This window comes from Bos grunniens, chromosome 28 (assembly GCF_055505025.1).
Source record: "Bos grunniens cultivar Pamir isolate PY7600 chromosome 28, Bosgru_T2T1.0, whole genome shotgun sequence".
In the NCBI taxonomy this organism is placed as follows: domain Eukaryota; kingdom Metazoa; phylum Chordata; class Mammalia; order Artiodactyla; family Bovidae; genus Bos; species Bos grunniens.
The window spans coordinates 45876350-45897841 of NC_141192.1; the positions used below are offsets into that span (position 1 = coordinate 45876350).

Genomic DNA, 21492 nt, shown 5'->3' on the forward strand with positions numbered 1-21492 from the left:
AATAGATTAAAACTCTGTGGTTAGTACCAACTACATAGGAAGAGGCCTATAGATTTTGAGAAATATAAGTCAGACCAAGGAACTAGCCAAAAATGAACTGAACCCACACTACTCACAACAAAACCAGAGAAAAGTCCTAGATATATTTTTACTATTTTTATGATCATTCTTTCTTTCTTTCTTTTTATTTTTTTAATTTTTTTAAAAAATTTTAAGTCCTCGATTATTCCTTTAATTTCCACTTTTATAACCGATTATTTTGCAAAAAAAAAAGACCCTATTTTTTTAAAGCAAACTTCATATATATATTTTTTATAGTTTTTTTGACCTTGTTTTTTTTTTTTTTTCCTTCTTTTCTTTAACATTGTATTTTTGAAATTCCAAACTCTACTCTAAATTTTTAATTTTACCTTTTTGGTATTTGTTATCAATTTTGTACCTATAGTATTTTTTTATAATTTCTGTGACCCTTTTTTCTTTTTCTCTGTTTCTTTCTCTTCTTCTTTTAAATAACATTGTATATCTGAAATTCCAAACTCTACTCTAGATTTTTAATTTATGCTTTTTGGTATTTGTTGTCAGTTTTGTACCTGTATTTTCTTTATAATTTATGCGACCTTGTTTGTTTTTGTTTCTTCATTTTTTCTCTATTTCTTTTCCTTCTTCTTTTCTTTAACATCGTATTTTTGAAATTCCAAACTCTACTCTAGATTTTTAATTTTTGCTTTTATGTATTTGTTACCAATTTTTTACCTTTAAGGACCCAATCTTTAGTACCCATTTCTCACTAGGGAGCAAGATTACTGGCTTGACTGCTCTCTCTCCCTTTGGACACTCCTTTTTCTCCACCAGGTCACCTGTGTCTCCTCCCTAACCCCTCTCTAATCTACCCAACTCTGTGAATTTCTGTGTGTTCCAGACGGTGGAGAACACTTAGGGAACTGATTACTGGCTGGATCTGTCTCCCTCCTTTTCATTCCCCATTTTTATCCTCCTGGCCACCTCTGTCACATTCCTCCTTCTTCTCTTCTCTGTATAACTCCGTGAACAACTCTGAGCGGTCCAGTTGTGGAGTGCACATAAGGAAGAGATTACTGGCTAGCCCACCCTCTCCTCTATTGATTCCACCTCATCTCATTCGGGTCACCTCTAACTCCCTCCTCCCTCTTCTCTTCTCCATGTAACACTGTGAACCTCTCTGGGTGACTCGCATGGTAGAGAAACTTTTCTTCTTTAACGTAGATGTTTTATCAATGGTGCTGTATAGAAGGAGAAGCTTTGAAACTACTGTAAAAATAAGACCGATAACTGGAAACAGGAGGCTTAAGTCCAAACCCTGACTCCAGGGAACTCCTGACTCCAAGGAACATTAATTGACAGGAGCTCATCAAATGCCTCCATACTTGCACTGAAACCAAGCACCACAAAAGGACCAACAGTTTCAGGGCAAGACATACAAAGCAAATTCTCCAGCAACAAGGAACACAGCCCTGAGCTCCAAGATACAGGCAGCCCAAAGTCACCCCAAAACCATAGACATCCCATAACACATTACTGGACATTTCATTGCACTCCAGAGAGAAGAAATACAGCTCCACCCACCAGAACACCAACACAAGCTTCCCTAACCAGGAAACCTTGACAAGCCACCTGTACAAACTCACACAGAGCGAGGAAATGCCACAATAAAGAGAACTCCACAAACTGCCAGAATACAGAAAGGACACCCCAAACTCAGCAATTTAAACAAGATGAAGAGACAGAGGAATACCCAGCAGATAAAGGAACAGGATAAATGCCCACCAAACCAAACAAAAGAGGAAGAGATAGGGAATCTACCTGATAAAGAATTCCGAATAATGATAGTGAAATTGATCAAAAATCTTGAAATCAAAATGGAATCACAGATAAATAACCTGGAGACAAGGATTGAGAAGATGCAAGAAAGGTTTAACAAGGACCTAGAAGAAGTAAAAGAGAGTCAATATATAATGAATAATGCAATAAATGAAATTAAAAACACTCTGGAGGCAAAAAATAGTAGAATAACAGAGGCAGAAGATAGGATTAGTGAATTAGAAAATAGAATGGTAGAAATAAATGAATCAGAGATGATAAAAGAAAAACGAATTAAAAGAAATGAGGACAATCTCAGAGACCACCAGGACAATATTAAACGCTACAGCATTCGAATCATAGGGGTCCCAGAAGAAGAAGACAAAAAGAAAGACCATGAGAAAATACTTGAAGAGATAATAGTTGAAAACTTCCCTAAAATGAGGAAGGAAATAATCACCCAAGTCCAAGAAACTCAGAGAGTCCCAAACAGGATAAACCCAAGGCGAAACACCCCAAGACACATATTAATCAAATTAACAAAGATCAAACACAAAGAACAAATATTAAAAGCAGCAAGGGAAAAACAACAAATAACACACAAGGGAATTCCCATAAGGATAACAGCTGATCTTTCAATAGAAACTCTTCAAGCCAGGAGGGAATGGCAAGACATACTTAAAGTGATGAAAGAAAATAACCTACAGCCCAGATTATTGTACCCAGCAAGGATCTCATTCAAATATGAAGGAGAAATCAAAAGCTTTTCAGACAAGCAAAAGCTGAGAGAATTCAGCACCACCAAACCAGCTCACCAACAAATACTAAAGGATATTCTCTAGACAGGAAACACAAAAATGGTGTATAAAATCGAACCCAAAACAATAAAGTAAATGGCAACGGGATCATACTTATCAATAATTACCTTAAACGTAAATGGGTTGAATGCCCCAACCAGAAGACAAAGACTGGCTGAATGGATACAAAAACAAGACCCCTACATATGTTGTCTACAAGAGACCCACCTCAAAACGGGACACATACAGACTGAAAGTGAAGGGCTGGAAAAAGATTTTCCATGCAAATAGGGACCAAAAGAAAGCAGGAGTAGCAATACTTATATCAGATAAAACAGACTTTAAAACAAAGGCTGTGAAAAGAGACAAAGATGGTCACTACATAATGATCAAAGGATCAATCCAAGAAGAAGATATAACAATTACAAATATATATGCACCCAACACGGGAGCGCCACAATATGTAAGACAAATGCTAATAAGTATGAAAGGAGAAATTAACAATAACACAATAATAGTGGGAGACTTTAATATCCCACTCACACCTATGGATAGATCAACTACACAGAAAATTAACAAGGAAAAACAAACTTTAAACGATACAATAGACCAGTTAGACCTAATTGATATCTAAGGGACATTTCATCCCCAAACAATGAATTTCACCTTTTTCTCAAGCGCACATGGAACCTTCTCCAGGATAGATCACATCCTGGGCCATAAATATAGCCTTGGTTAATTCAAAAAAATAGAAACCATTCCAAGCATCTTCTCTGACCACAATGCAGTAAGATTAGATCTCAATTACAGGAGAAAAACTATTAAAAATTCCAACATATGGAGGCTGAACAACACGCTGCTGAATAACCAACAAATCACAGAATAAATCAAACAAGAAATCAAAATTTGCATAGAAACTAATGAAAATGAAAACACAACAACCCAAATCCTATAGGACACTTTAAAAGCAGTCCTAAGGGGAAAGTTCATAGCAATACAGGCATACCTCAAGAAACAAGAAAAAAGTTAAATAAATAACCTAATCCTAAACCTAAAGCAACTAGAAAAGGAAGAAATGAACCCCAGGGGTAGTAGAAGGAAAAAAATCTTAAAAATTAGGGCAGAAATAAATGCAAAAGAAACAAAAGAGACCATAGCAAAAATCAACAAAGCCAAAAGCTGGTTCTTTGAAAGGATAAATAAAATTGACAAACCATTAGCCAGACTCATCAAGAAACAAAGGGAGAAAAATCAAATCAATAAAATTAGAAATGAAAATGGAGAGATCACAACAGACAACGCAGAAATAGAAAGGATCATAAGAGACTACTATCAACAATTATATGCCAATAAAATGGACAACATGGAAGAAATGGACAAATTCTTAGAAAAGTACAACTTTGCAAAACTCGACCAGGAAGAAATAGAAAATCTTAACAGACCCATCACAAGCACAGAAATTGAAACTGTAATCAAAAATCTTCCAGTAAACAAAAGCTCAGGACCAGACGGCTTCACAGCTGAATTCTACCAAAAATTTAGAGGAGAGCTAACACCTATCCTGCTCAAACTCTTCCAGAAAATTGCAGAGGGAGGTAAACTTCCAAACTCATTCTATGAGGTCATCATCACCCTAATACCAAAACCTGACAAAGATCCCACAAAAAAAGAAAACTACAGGCCAATATCACTGATGAACATAGATGCAAAAATCCTTAACAAAATTCTAGCAATCAGAATCCAACAACACATTAAAAAGATCATACACCATGACCAAGTGGGCTTTATCCCAGGGATGCAAGGATTCTTCAGTACCCACAAATCAATCAATGTAATACACCACATTAACAAATTGAAAAATAAAAACCATATGATTATCTCAATAGATGCAGAGAAAGCCTTTGACAAAATTCAACATCCATTTATGATGAAAACTCTCCAGAAAGCAGGAATAGAAGGAACATACCTCAACATAATAAAAGCTATATATGAAAAACCCACAGCAAACATTATCCTCAATGGTGAAAAATTGAAAGCATTTCCTCTGAAGTCAGGAACAAGACAAGGGTGCCCACTTTCACCATTACTATTCAACATAGTTTTGGAAGTTTTGGCCACAGCAATCAGAGCAGAAAAAGAAGTAAAAGTATTCCAAATTGGAAAAAAGAAGTAAAACTCTCACTATTTGCAGATGACATGATCCTCTACATAGAAAACCCTAAAGACTCCACCAGAAAATTACTATAATCAATGATTATAGTAAAGTTGCAGGATATAAAATCAACACTCAGAAATCCCTTGCATTCCTATACACTAATAATGAGAAAACAGAAAGAGAAATTAAGGAAACAATTCCATTCACCATTGCAATGGAAAGAATAAAATACTTAGGAATATATCTACCTAAAGAAACTGAAGACCTATATATAGAAAACTATAAAGCACTGGTGAAAGAAATCAAAGAGGGCACTAATAGATGGAGAAATATACCATGTTCATGGATTGGAAGAATCAATATAGTGAAAATGAGTATACTACCCAAAGCAATTTATAGATTCAATGCAATCCCTATCAAGCTACCAATGGTATTCTTCACAGAGCTAGAACAAATAATTTCACAATTTGTATGGAAATACAAAAAACCTCGAATAGCCAAAGCGATCTTGAGAAAGAAGAATGGAACTGGAGGAATCAACCTACCTGACTTCAGGCTCTACTACAAAGCCACAGTTATCAAGAGAGTATGGTACTGGCACAAAGACAGAAATATAGATCAATGGAACAAAATAGAAAGCCCAGAGGTAAATCCATGCACATATGGACACCTTATCTTTGACAAAGGAGGCAAGAATATACAATGGATTAAAGACAATCTCTTTAACAAGTGGTGCTGGGAAAACTGGTCAACCACTTGTAAAAGAATGAAACTAGAACACTTTCTAACACCATACACAAAAATAAACTCAAAATGGATTAAAGATCTCAACATAAGACCAGAAACTATAAAACTCCTAGAGGAGAACATAGGCAAAACACTCTCCAACATACATCACAGCAGGATCCTCTATGACCCATCTCCCAGAATATTGGAAATAAAAGCAAAAATAAACAAATGGGACCTAATTAAACTTAAAAGCTTCTGCACAACAAAGGAAACTATTAGCAAGGTGAAAAGGCAGCCTTCAGAATGGGAGAAAATAATAGCAAATGAAGCAACTGACAAACAACTAATCTCAAAAATATACTAGCAACTCCTACAGCTCAACTCCAGAAAAATAAATGACCCAATCAAAAAATGGGCCAAAGACCTAAATAGACATTTCTCCAAAGAAGACATACAGATGGCTACTAAACACATGAAAAGATGCTCAACATCACTCATTATCAGAGAAATGCAAATCAAAACCACTATGAGGTACCATTTCAGGCCAGTCAGAATGGCTGCGATCCAAAAGTCTACAAGCAATAAATGCTGGAGAGGTGTGGAGAAAAGTGAACTCTCTTACACTGTTGGTGGGAATGCAAACTAGTACAGCCACTATGGAGAACAGTGTGGAGATTCCTTAAAATACTGGAGGAATACACTGCTGGGCATACACACTGAGGAAATCAGAAGGGAAAGAGACACGTGTACCCCAGTGTTCATCGCAGCACTGTTTATAATAGCCAGGACATGGAAACAACCTAGATGCCCATCAGGAGATGAATGGATAAGAAAGCAGTGGTACATATACACAATGGAGTATTACTCGGCCATTAAAAAGAATGCATTTGAATCAGTTCTAATGAGGTGGATGAAACTGGAGCCTATTTTACAGAGTGAAGTAAGCCAGAAAGAAAAACACCAATACAGTATACTAATGCATATATATGGAATTTAGAAAGATGGTATCAATAACCCTGTGTACGAGACAGCCAAAGAGACACTGATGTATAGATCAGTCTTATGGACTCTGTGGGAGAAGGAGAGGGTGGGGAGATTTGGGAGAATGGCATTGAAACATGTATAATATCATGTATGAAATGAGTCGCCAGTCCAGGTTCAATGCAGGATACAGGATGCTTGGGGCTGGTGCACTGGGATGACCCAGAGGGATGGTATGGGGAGGGAGGAGGGAGGAGGGTTCAGGATGGGGAACACAGGTATACCTGTGGTGGATTCATTTCTATATTTGGCAAAACTAATACAATATTGTAAAGTTTAAAAATAAAAAAAAAAAACATATAATAAACCCTTTATAAGAAACTTTTAGAATTAAAAATAAAAATTAATAGTTTCCTGCAATCTCATAGTGAATGTACTGTGTTTATGGAATAGCGTTTTAGATTATAATATACACATAGAAAATTTTCATCTAAATCAGTACTATTTTTGGAATTCCATTTAATGGGCTTAAAATTCCCTTCTGTTTATCATTCCCACTAGAGCCAATAAAATGAGCCAATATTTGCAATGCAGTCTTCAGTTGGTGAAATAAATATATATCGTAAGCATGAAGAATGATTAATGTGTTCATTAACTCTTAATTAATGGCAATCCATCAACTCCCTATTTTTCTTGACTTTAATATATTCCTGTCAATGTTTTATGCCATGTTTCTCCCCATAAGCAACAATTCAAAAGATATTTGGCTGAACTGATAAAATATACCAGGAGTAGAACATTTCAACCTTTTATATTATACAATAATTCTAAGATGTTTCCACCATGAGAACTCTTTTTAACATGCTATGGTGTTTCACAAATACCACTCTGAATAACAAAGGAATTTTGTAAGTTTATATTTCCATTCTGAAATAATTTCACATAAGGACTTTTTAAAATGACATCTAGAAAATTTAAGACTATCAGAGGTCTTTTAACCTTATACTTTTAATGAATAAATAAGAGTGTTCTGTCCTTTATGGTATTTCAAATATATGTTTGTATCCTCACTTTCTGTGCTTTATCCTTCAGGAAACCAGATTCAAGGTATATGAAGCATCAAATATCAAGAACTTATAATTTCTTACATCTAGTACAATTAATGTCTTTATAAAAGTCTGTTAACTTTTTGTCGACAACCATTTCTGCACCTTCCCAAAACTATTGTTATATGCATACAATAGTTATATTATATTGTGATATATAGGGCTTCCATGGGGGCTCAGCTGGTAAAGAATCCACCTGCATATTGTGATACACACACACACACACACACACACACACACACACACACATATATATATATATATATTTAAGGCACTTAGCAAGTTTTCAGTTAATTTTGTGTTTCTGAGATATAAGTAATAGCCAAAAAAGGTTGTCTAGTATTTTTAGATTAATATATATTTGCTTATTTTATGCTTCAGGCAACTGTCAGTGCTTTGCTTAACAAGGATGGAATGCCTTGTTCTTTACCAAAGAATGAGCACAAATAGTGTGATATAAAATAATGCTTTAGATAAGTGGATGTTTGTGAAACACAAAGAGACAAAAAAGGGGCACTTAGGGTGGAGAATGAGAGAGAAGGAAGGAAAAGTATCTTGGAAGAAGTGCAGAATTGATAGTTGATAACAAAAACACAATATTGTATTTTAGCAAGTTTCTTTCTATACTTTCCATAGGGCTTTATAATCTTATCTTTAGACTTCTTTCCTTCTCATTTTTTAATATAGCTACTTCAAATGTAATTGATAGATACCACATATAGTTATAAGGTATACAATGTGATGAAGTGATATATGTATACTTTGTGAAATGATCATCACAATAAGGTTAATTAATATATGCCTAACATCACATAGTCACCATTTTGAGTGTCTGTATGGTGAGGACAGTTAAAATCTACTCTTTTAGCAAACTTCAAGTTTATACTACAGTATTGTTAACTGGAGTCATCATGTAGATTAAATCCCCTAAACTTATTGAATAAATAATAGAAAATATGTGCACTTTGACCAACATAACCCTTTCTCCTGTTTTTCAGCCCCTAGCAACAACCAATCTACTCTCTACTTGTATGAAATTTATTTATTTACTTAGGCTACACCACAAGGCTTTCAAGGATCTTAGTTCCCTGACCAGAGATCAAACCTGGGCCTGGGCATTGAAAGCACCAAGTCCTATTCATTGGACTTCCAGGGAATTCCTGAGTTTTACCTTTTAGATTCTATCTCTATGTGAGATCATGCAGTACTTATCTTCCTCTGTATGAATTATTTCACTTAGTATGTTGCCTTCACGGGTCTTCCATGTTGTAGCAAATATGACTTCTTCTGACAAACATGGACTTGTATATTTCACAACCTGAATAACTGTCAAATCCTTTATCTACTATTCTTCCATCTCTCAAATTCAGTCTTATTTAGATTTGACTGAATATCTCTATTCAAAGATGATTTTATTTTGGACAAGATTTAGATATTTTTGCTTTGAAATTATAGCCCTGTATGTATTACTTCATGATGAATTTGAGGTTATAATGAGTTACTTGACCATTTAATTAATATGTTATTTGTGTTAGCTTATATTTAATAGTATTTAAACTACAAGATGTGCTATAGTATATAAAGAATCTACATGCTCAAAAATCACTGAGTAAATGCACAATAAGGCTCAGCATAATTGAAATGTTTGAATAAAAACTAAACAAAAATTAGCATAATGGAAAAGTCAGAAATGGAAGCATGATGAATACCATTGCAACTGCGTAGACTGCTAAATCGTTCAGAAATGTGTTCCCACAAGCAAGCTTGAATACTGGGGAGAGGTCACAGAAAAAAATGATTAATTGTGGTAGACCCACAAAAGGGCAGAGAGGAAACCTGCCATGTTTGCCCAATTACAACAGGAAATCCACTGACGCAGGAGGCAGTGACCAGCTGGACACAGACCTGGGGGCTCATGATCAGACCATAGTGAAAAGGGTTACAAATGGCCACATAGTGGTCACAGGCCATCACAGCCAGGAGGAGACACTCTAAACCTCCGAACAGAAGGACCAAACACATTTGTGTAGCACAGGCCATGAAAGAAACATGCCCTTTATGGTTCAGGAGGTCTGTTAGCATTCTTGGGATAGTGACAGTTACATAACAGATTTCTAAAATGGAAATGTGGTTGAGGAAAAAGTACATGGGGGTCTGGAGAGTAGGGTCAATTCTTGTTATCAGTGCAATGACACTATTGCACATCAGGATGGTCAGATAGAGGATTAAAAATATCCCCAAAAGAATCCATTGGGAATTGGGAATATCAGAAAACCCCAAGAGGATAAATTCCATCATTGTGGTGATATTTGATTTTTCTCTTCTTAATTTGTACTCCATCTGTAGATATGGTAAATTCAAGATGGTTAATTCATTAATGCTTTTGAGCAACACTTCCCTTCTGTTAACTGATCAGATGCATGAACCTATGTACATAATCCCTGCAAGTACTGCTGCCTTTGCCTTGCTCAGGTTCTAAGAAATGAGATTTGAAACCTCAGCGATGAACTGAAGTGCAGTTAAAATCAATTAGAGAAATAAAATCTCCATTTTCTTATATTTGGATGTAGTGATACCAGAGGGCTTCCCTGGTATCTCGGCAGTAAAAGAGATTGCCTGAAATGCAGGAGATACAGGAGATGTCGGTTTGATCCATGGATAAGGAAGATCCCCTGAAGGACGGGATGGCAACCCACTCCAGCATTCTTGCCTAGAGAATTCCATGGACAAGGAGCCTGGTGGGCTATGGCCCATGGGATCACCAAGAGTCAGACATGACAGAAGTGACTGAGCAGCAGCAGTAATGATACCAGAAACAATATGATGTATGCATTTTTTATTTAGAGCTTATTGTGCAGCAATAGTATTAAGTTGTTTCACCCCTTTTAAAAGTGAAATTATATATGACACAAGCTTGCTATTGTTTTTCTTTGGGTTCATCCATTTCTTTTTCTGTACCTATTGACTTATTCCATCTCCTTTCAATTCAAAGATTTTCACTAAAACTTTTGCCTAATTCTTATTCAAAATATTTTAAGCCCTCCCATTTCTACTCCAATGAGAACTGACTTTCTTAAACTCATTCCTTGTTACTCTGGGAACAGATACATGTAATTGTATTGTTCTCTTCTGTGTATCTCATCCATCAGTTATGCTACACATGGAAAGCACATTACATCATGGAGTCCAATAACATTCCTTATTAATACCCATTGTACACTGCATTCAATTTCAATTCAATTCAGTTGCATAGTCGTATCTGACTCTTTGTGACCCCATGAACTGCAGCATGCCAGGCCTCCCTGTCCATCACCAACTCCCAGAGTCCACCCAAACCCATGCCCATTGTGTCAGTGATGCCATCCGACCATCTAATCCTCTGTCATCCCCTTCTCCTCCTGCCCTCAATCTTTCCCAGCTTCAGGGTCTTTTCATATGAGTCAGCTCTCTGATCAGGTGGACAAAGTACAGGAATTTCAGCATCAGTCCTTCCAATGAACACCCAGGACTGATTTGCTTTAGGATGGACTGGTTGGATCTCCTTGCAGTCCAAGGAACTCTCAAGAGTCTTCTCCAACACCGCAGTTCAAAAGCATCAATTCTTCTGCGCTGAGCTTTCTTTATAGTCTAACTCTCACATCAATATATGACTACTGGAAAAACCATAGCCTTGACTAGACGGACCTTTGTTGGCAAAGCAATGTCTCTGCTTTTAAATATGCTATCTAGGTTGGTCATAACTTCCCTTCCAAGGAGTACACATCTTTTAATTTCATGGCTGCAGTCACCATCTGCAGTGACTTTGGAGCCCAGAAAAAATGAAGTCTGACACTGTTTCCACTGTTTCCCCATCTATTTCCCATGAAGTGATGGGACCAGATGCCATGATCTTCGTTTTCTGAATGTTGAGCTTTAAGCCAACTTTTTCACTCTCTTCTTTCACTTTCATCAAGAGAATCTTTAGTTCTTCTTCACTTTCTGCTGTAAGGGTGGTGTCATCTGCATATCTGAGTTTATTGATATTTGTCCTGGCAATCTTGATTCCAGCTTCTGGTTCCTCCAGCCCAGCGTTTCTCATGATGTACTCTGTATATAAGTTAAATAAGCAGGGTGACAATATACAGCCTTGAAGTATTCCTTTTCCTATTTGGGATCAGTCTGTTGCTTCATGTCCAGTTCTAACTGTTGTTTCCTGACCTGTATACAAGTTTCTTAAGAGGCAGGTCAGGTGGTCTGCTATGCCCATCTCTTTCAGAATTTTCCACAGTTTATTGTGATCCACACAGCCAAAGGCTTTGGTACAGTCAATAAAGCAGAAATAGATGTTTTTCTGGAACTCTATTGCTTTTTCCATGATCCACTGGGTGTTGGCAATATGATCTCTGGTTCCTCTGCCTTTTCTAAAACCAGCTTGAACATCTGTAAGTTCAAGCTTCGCATATTGCTGAAGACTGGCTTGGAGAATTTTGAGCATTACTTTACTAGCATGTGAGATGAGTGCAATTGTGTGTTAGTTTGAGCATTCTTTGGCTTTGGGATTGGAATGAAAACTGACCTTTTCCAGTCTTGTGGCCACTGCTGAGTTTTCCAAATTTGCTGACATATTGAGTGCAGCACGTTAACAATATCATCTTTTAGAAATTGAAATAGCTCAACTAGAATTCCATTGCCTCCAATAGCTTTGTTCGTAGCAATGCTTCCTAAGGCCCACCTGACTTCACATTCCAGGATGTCCAGCTCTAGGTGAGTGTGAGTGATCACACCTTCATGATTATCTTGGTCATGAAGATATTTTTTTGTACAGTTTTTCTGTGTGTTCTTGTCAACTCTTCCTAATATCTTCTGCTTCTGTTAGGTCCATACAATTTCTGTCCTTTATTGAGCCCATCTTTGCATGAAATGTTCCCTTGGTATCTCTAATTTTCCTGACGAGATCTCTAGTCTTTTCCATTTTATTGGTTTCCTCTATTTCTTTGCATTGATCACTGAAGAAGGCTTTCTTATCTCTCCTTGCTGTTCTTTGGAACTCTGCATTCAAATGGGTATATCTTTCCTTTGCTCCTTTGCTATTCACTTCTCTTCATTTCACAGCTATTTGTAAGGCTTCCTCAGACAGCCATTTTGCTTTTTTGCATTTCTTTTTCTTGCGAATGATCTTGCTCCCTGTCTCCTGTACAATGTTATGAACCTCCATCTATAGTTCATCAGGGACTCTGTCTATCAGATCTAGTACTTTCAACCTATTTCTCACTTCCACTGTATAGTCATAAGGGATTTGATTTAAGTCATACCTGAATGGTCTAGTGGTTTTCCCCACTTTCTTTAATTTAAGTCTGAATTTGGCAATAAGGAATTCATGATCTGAGCCACAGTCTGCTCCCACTCTTGTTTTTGCTGACTGTATACAGCTTCTCCATCTTTGGCTGCAAAGGATATAATCAATCTGATTTCAGTGTTGACCATCTGGTGATGTCCATGTGTAGAGTCTTCTCCTGTATTGTTGGGAGAAGGTGTTTGCTATGACCAGTGTGTTCTCTTGGCAAAACTCTACTAGCCTTTTTCCTGCTTCATTCTGTACTCCAATGCCAAATCTGCCTGTTATTTCAGGTGTTTCTTTCACTCAGTCCATAAATATGACCCATTCTTCATGATATTTGGGGTTCCCTGATAGCTCAGTTGAAAAAGAATCTACCTCAAATGCAGGAGACCTTGGTTTGATTACAAGGTCAGGAAGATCCACTGGAGAAGGGATAGGCTACCCACTCTATTATTCCTGTGCTTTCCTTGTGACTCACCTGGTAAAGAATCTGTCTGCAATATGGGAGACCTGAGTTTGATCCTTGAGTTGGGAAGATCACCTGGAGAAGGGAAAGGCTACCCACTCCAGTATTCCGGCCTGAAGAAGTCTATGGATGGTATAGTCTATGGAGTCAAAAAGAGCTGGACACGACTGAGTGACTTTCACTTTCGTGATATTTTAATACAGTTTCTTCTTAACACATGTGATTCTCTGATCCATTGTAATCTCCTTCTCTTAAAATCAAATAAAATATATCCCATATAATTCCATTGTAATTTTATCTAATAAATGTAACTGTATTTAAACCCTATGATTACTTATTTTAGGAATGCAAATGGCAAAAGCATATGAGTGGGACTAACACACACACAAACACACACACACATACATTATCTTGCTTCACTTCAAGTTCCTGTAATCAGATATCAGGCAGTCAGCACTTTGACAATTCTCATAACACTTCATTAATGTTTGTTCTCTAACTGTGTTTTCATATTCCATTAAATCTATTATGTCTGTTCCCATCTTTCAGCCCCACAAACTATTGTTTTTGCATTAGTACTTTGATAAATAAAGTTGAGTCAACAAATCAGTTCAGTCCAGTCACTCAGTTGTGTCCAATTCTTTGTGACCCCATGAATCACAGAACACCAGGCCTCCCTGTCCATCACCAACACCCAGAGTTTACTCAAACTCAAGTCCATCGAGTCAGTGATGCCATCTAGACATTTCATCTTCTGTCATCCCCTTCTCCTCCTGACCCTAATCCCTCCCAGCATCAGGGTCTTTCCCAATGAGTCAACTCTTCACATGAGGTGGCCAAAGTGTTGGGGTTTCAGCTTCAGCATCAGACCTTCCAATTTACACCCAGGACTGATCTCCTTTAGGATGGACTGGTTGGATCTCCTTGCAGTCCAAGGGACTCCCAAGAGTCTTCTCCAAGACCACAATTCAAAAGCATCAATTCTTAGATGCTCAGCTTTCTTCACAGTCTAACTTTCACATCCATACATGACCACAGGAAAAACCATAGCCTTGACTAAACGGACCTTTGTTGGGAAAGTAATGTCTCTGCTTTTGAATATGCTATCTAGGTTGGTCATAACTTTCCCTCCAAGAAGTAAGGGTCTTTTAATTTTATGGCTGCAGTCACCATCTGCAGTGATTTTGGAGCCCCCAAAACTAAAGTCTGACACTGTTTCCACTGTTTCTCCATCTATTTCCCATGAAGTGATGGGACCAGATGCTATGATCTTAGTTTTCTGAATGTTGAGCTTTAAGCCACCTTTTTCACTCTCCTCTTTCACTTTCATAAAGAGGCTATTTAGTTCCTCTTCACTCTCCGCCATAAGGGTGGTGTCATCTGCATATCTGAGGTTATTGATATTTCTCCCAGCAATCTTGATTCCAGCTTGTCCTTCTTCTTTCTCTCATATATCTCTATTTCCACTAGAATTACCTTTCAAATTTACCTTAAGTGAAAGCTTTATTATAAATACTATTAATATTATTATTGTTATTTCACTTATATCTAGTTTTATTTTATCATTTAAAAATTAAGAAATACATTGGTTAAGTTATTAACTAATTTTCAGATAAAGATCTCAGAATTTCATATTTTTATATATTATCCTTTGCTTCTTAATCCCCAAATTCAAAACTATTTTTAAATAAAACCATCTAACATTTTAACTTCATAGATTTATGTGAAGTTATTTATGAGAATATAGATGTTTTGACCCTGTAAACTTTTATAATTCTTTTGAGTCAGGAAGTCACTGTCATTTTGGAGGATTCTTCACAGATCAGCTGTTCTGAAATACGAAGTAGTCATGCTCACCCTGGGGGACATTTTCTCTTGAGTATCAGTTTAATTTCTAGAAGACTGCTTCTGTTTGCTGATCATCTGGGTTTATGTTTTAAAACTACTTTTTCTGTAGATGACTTGTCTTCAAGAGCTCCTTCTTGGCATAAAGGTTCCCCTCTCTGGGGGTAGAAACTTAGTAGAGAAATGACACTTAATTTTCTTGTATCAGTAATACTTTCTGGAAAAAAAAAACTTTCAATTGATTGCATTTCAGAACATTAGTAATTGCTGTAAATTTGCCTTCATTAATTTTATTCCCATATTTCATCCAGATCTCATCTTTCACATCTTTAGAAAAATGTGTCACTTACTAATACACAAATGTGGTATGTTTGTTATTTCCAATCCATTGCAGGGAAGGTTAGATCCCTTTTCAGAAGTGGAACCCTCTGTTCCTAGATTAACTTTTGTGGAAATTAAAGTATGTTGTATATGCTGACAAAAATCTGGGTAGTTTTATTCATGTTAGGATATCTAGTTGGTCTTCAGTGTAGGTATCTAGCAGATTAAAAATGAAAGGCACCCTAAAAATAGCCTAGAGCCTGTTATGCAGAGTGAAGTAAGTCAGAAAGAGAAAGACAGATATCCTATATTAACACATACGTGTGTGTGTGTGTGTGTGTGTGTGTGTGTGTGCTTGAGAAAAATGATACTGATAAACCTATTTTCAAGGCAGGAATATAGATGCAGACATAGAGAACAGACTTATGAAGGAAGGAGAGAGTGGGACGAGTTGAAAGATTAACATTGAGATACATACACCACCACATGTAAAGCAGATAGCTAGTGGGAAGTTTCTAAATATATAAAACAAGGAGCTCAACCTGAAGCTCTGTGACAACCTGGGGGTGATGTGGTGGGGTGTGTGAGGGAGGTTAAAGAGAGAGGAGATGTATGTACACCTATGACTGATTTAATTTGTTTAATGGCAGAACCAACACAACATTGTAAAGCAATTATCTTCCCATTAATAATTAAAAAATTTAAACCCAATTATTTAAGACAGAAAAAAAACACACCTCCTACAAAATGCTTTTTCTATTTCAGCAACTTCCAGGCAGGTATGTAGGTAAAAATGTCAAGAATGAGGTTTCAAGGCCAATATCAACTTCCGCTCATAAGCACATTTTTTTTTCTTTCTGTTTAGAAATTCTTTGACAATTTGAAACACTCACAGTGTTTCTAAAATTGCTTCTTTTCTGTATGTTAAATTTGTTCCTCTTTATTATACCATGTTCCTCATAAATTGGACCTCAGTAATCATTTTTAGGATTGATGTGCTATCCATGTCATTTAGTGTCATGTTTATTTACAAATGACAATTGCACACATTATTTCTTTCAACTAAGTTTTACTTACAACATCAAACAAATTGAATGTCCATCACCCATGTGAGTGAACTGATCTAATCCCTAATTCTATCTTTAGGATATTGAATTGAATATTTCTCTCTTCAATTCAATATCATCATCACCTGAAAACAAATCTACACTCTGAGAAAATACCTCAACTGTATCAGTGTAACAAAATAAAGAAATATTTTACTATCATATTATAGCACAGGTTTGCAGTCAGTGATGAAGAAACCCTGGTTGTTTTCATCTAGGGGTCCCACTGTTCCTACTTCTTTGAAGTTTCCTACTGGACATCTCACATGCTAGTAAAGTAATGCTCAAAGTTCTCCAAGCCAGGCTTCAGCAGTACAAGTACCGTGTACTTCCAGACGTTCAAGCTGGTTTTAGAAAAGGCAGAGGAACCAGAGATCAAATTGCCAACAGCTGCTGCCTCATGAAAAAAGCAAGAGAGTTCCAGAAAAACATCTATTTCTGCTTTATTGACTATGCCAAAGCCTTTGACTGTGTGGATCACAATAATCTGTGGAAAATTTTGAAAGAGATGGGAATACCAGACCACAGGACCTGCCTCTTGCAAAATCTGTATGCAGGTGAGGAAGCAACAGTTAGAACTGGACATGGAACAACAGACTGGTTCCAAATAGGAAAAGGAGTACATCAAGGCTATATAATGTCACCCTGCTTATTTAACTTATATGCAGAGTACATCATGAGAAACACTGGGCTGGAAGAGGCACAAGCTGGAATCAAGATTGCTGGGAGAAATATCAATAACTTCAGATATGCAGATGACACCACCCTTATGGCAGAAAGTGAAGAGGAACTAAAAAGCCTCTTGATGGAAGTGATAGAGGAGAGTGAAAAGTTGGCTTAAAGCTCAACACCCAGAAAACAAAGATCACGGCATCTGGTCCCATCACTTCATGACAAATAGATGGGGAAACAGTGGAAACAGTGTCAGACTTTATTTTTGGAGGCTCCCGAATCAATGCATATGGTGACTGCAGCCATGAACTTAAAAGACGCTTACTCTTTGGAGTGAAAGTTATGACCAGCTTAGATAGCCGAGACATTACTTTCCTAACAAAGGTCCATCCAGTCAAGGCTATGGTTTTTCCAGTGGTCATGTATGGATGTGAGAGTTGGAATGTGAAGAAAGCTGAGCATCTAAGAATTGATGCTTTTGAACTGTGGTGCTGGAGAAGACTCTTGAGAGTCCCTTGGACTGCAAGGAGATCCAACCAGTCCATTCTAAAGGAGATCAGCCCTGGGTGTTCATTGGAAGGACTGATGTTGGAGCAGAAACCCCAATACTTTGGCCACCTCATGCAAAGAGTTGACTCATTGGAAAAGACCCTAATGCTAGGAACGATTGCAGGCAGGAGGAGAAGGGGACAACAGAGGATGAGATGGCTAGATGGCATCACCACCTCAATGGACATGGGTGTGGGTAAACTCCGGGTATTGGTGATGTACAGGGAGGCCTGGCATGCTGTGATTCATGGGGTCGCAAAGAATTGCTCAGACACGACTGAGCAACTGAACTGAACTGAAGTGATTGATGCAGCAAAGAACTGATGCTTTGAACTGTGGTGTTGGAAAAGACTCTTAAGAGTCCCTTGGAAAGCAAGGAGATCCAACCAGTCCATCCTAAGGGAAATCAGTCCTGAATATTCATTGGAACGACTGATGCTGAAGCTGAAACTCCAAATTTTTGGCCACCTAATGTGAAGAGTTGACTCATTGGAAAAGATCCTGATGCTGGGAAAGATTGAAGGTGGGAGGAGATGAGATGGTTGGATGGCATCACCTACTCAGTGGACATGAGCTGGAGTAAACTCTGGGAGTTGTTGACATACAGAGAGTCCTGGAATGCCACAGTCCATGGGGTGGAAAAGTGTTGGACATGACTTAACAACTGAACTGATCTGAACTGAACCATTATTTTTATCCAATGCTCCTTATTAGTTTTTAGGTATAACTGTAGAGTTTGCAAAATAAATATCTGCCTAATACAATCTATCATTAAAAACTTACACACTTTAATATGCAAATTGTTAAGATCCCAAAAAGAAAATGCTCCTATTTGTACAATGTTATCTTTGGTTTTGTATTATTGCCTTACACTTACTCTTTTTAAATTAATTTTTATTGGAATGCATTTGATTTACAATGTTATCTAGCTACCATCATACGGCAAAGTGAATCAGTGTTACATATACATACTTTGACTCTTTTTAAGATTTTATTCCTATATAGATTATTAAGTAGAGTTCCTGTGCTATACAGTAGGATCTTGCTAGCTATCTATTTTAGACAGGTTAGTGTGTATAATTCAATCTCAATATCTTAGTTTACCCTTTCACCTCCACCTTTCGATCTTGGTAACCTCGTTTTCAACATGTGCGATTCTATTTCCATTTTTTTTATTTTTATTTTTTAAATTTTATTTTATTTTTAAACTTTACAATATTGTATTAGTTTTGCCAAATATCGAAATGAATCCACCACAAGTATACCCACGTTCCCCATCCTGAACCCTCCACCCTCCTCCCTCCCCTCCCCTCCCTCTGGGTCGCCCCAGTGCACCAGCCCCAAGCATCCAGTACCGTGCATCGAACCTGGACTGGCGACTCGTTTCATACATGATATTATACATGTTTCAATGCTATTCTCCCAAATCTCCCCACCCTCTCCCTCTCCCACAGAGTCCATAAGACTGATCTATACATCGGTGTCTCTTTTGCTGTCTCGTACACAGGGTTATTGTTTCCATCTTTCTAAATTCCATATATATGCATTAGTATACTGTATTGGTGTTTTTCTTTCTGGCTTACTTCACTCTGTATAATAGGTTCCAGTTTCATCCATCTCATTAGAACTGATTCAAATGTATTCTTTTTAATGGCTGAGTAATACTCCATTGTGTATATGTACCACAGCTTTCTTATCCATTCATCTGCTGATGGGCATCTAGGTTGCTTCCATGTCCTGGCTATTATAAACAGTGCTGCGATGAACATTGGGGTACACATGTCTCTTTCCCTTCTGGTTTCCTCAGTGTGTATGCCCAGCAGTGGGATTTCTGGATCATAAGGCAGTTCTATTTCCAGTTTTTTAAGGAATCTCCACACTGTTCTCCATAGTGGCTGTACTAGTTTGCATTCCCACCAACAGTGCAAGAGAGTTCCCTTCTCTCCACACCCTCTCCAGCATTTATTGCTCAATGTAAGCCAGAAACTATAAAACTCCTAGAGGAGAACATAGGCAAAACACTCTCCGACATACATCACAGCAGGATCCTCTATGACCCATCTCCCAGAATATTGGAAATAAAAGCAAAAATAAACAAATGGGACTTAATTAAACGTAAAAGCTTCTGCACATCAAAGGAAACTATTAGCAAGGTGAAAAGGCAGCCTTCAGAATGGGAATGGGAGAAAATAATAGCAAATGAAGCAACTGACAAACAACTAATCTCAGAAATATACAAGCAACTCCTACAGCTCAACTCCAGACAAATAAATGACCCAATCAAAAAATGGGCCAAGGAACTAAATAGACATTTCTCCAAAGAAGACATACAGATGGCTAACAAACACATGAAAAGATGCTCAACATCACTCATTATCAGAGAAATGCAAATCAAAACCACTATGAGGTACCATTTCATGCCAGTCAGAATGGCTGCAATCCATAAGTCTATTTCCATTTTGTAATGAGATTTATCTGTACCAATTTTATAGATCCCATATGTAAATGATATGATATGATACTTTTCTTTCTCTGTCACTTCACTCAGTTTAACAGTCTCTAGGTCCATCCATGTTACTGCAAATGTCATTATTTCTTTTTAATGACAGTATTATTCATATATATATATATGTATATACCACATTTATTCTTTAATTTATAAACACCATGATATTTTTTCCAACTGCTATTTACTATTTGATGGATATTTTAAAATATGAAAAATGTTAATATTAGTCATCTTGTTTTCCATTTTGTGATCTGTTCATTCTTAGCATTGATCCAAATTATTTTAATCTGTATTATTTTCTTTTATTTGAAGAACTTCCTTTTACATTCTCATATGCAAATATGCTTGTGATATTTTTTTTTCCTTTTGTAATTCAATGTTTTCATTTTTAAAGTTCACTTTCTGTTTTGTGGGATAATCTTATTAGAAAAATCATTCTAGTTTGACACTTGTTTTATCCAGTTCTTTAAAGATGTAATCTGTTCTTCTGTCCTAAAGAGTTTCCAAATTGAAATCTGCAGCAAACAAAACTGTCCCATTGTTATGATATGTGTTTTCTCCCAGCTACTTCTAGTTTTACTTTTTTTTTTAAAGTGTGCATGCATGAAGAAGATATTTGTTGGGCTCTCTATCACATATCACTGATGTCTTTATCAATCACTATCTGAATTCTGCACTATTATAGTAAGTCATGTTGTCCAGTAAAGTAAATCATCTTACTTTATTTTTCTTCAGGAGTGCCTTGGTTATAATTGGTTGTCATTATATACACAACCATTTAGAATCAGCCTAAGTCACACACACACGCCTCTGTACACCAACTCACCCACCCATACACCAAATGATTTTGTTCTATTTTATGAAATTTCTGTATCATTGACTTGAATTATATCAGGGAAAGTTGACATCTTTGAAATATTGAGTCTTCCAGTACATAAAAATATTATAGCAATCTATTTAGTTCCTTATCTTAAATTTCTCTTTATAGTTTACTAAATAAACTTCCTGGAGGATTTTCATTACCATTACTTTTAAAATGTTCATATCTTTCTTCTTATTTAAATAGTATTTTCTATGTCTACTTATTCTTGCTTTTCAGTGTG

General features: G+C 36.8%; 1 pseudogene; it reads right to left on the bottom strand.

Annotated features, from left to right (window-relative positions):
* Window positions 1-9271: 9271 nt before the first annotated feature.
* On the bottom strand, window positions 9272-10002 carry LOC147343307 (olfactory receptor 10AG1-like; annotated as a pseudogene).
* Between the last annotated feature and the right edge of the window lie 11490 nt (window positions 10003-21492).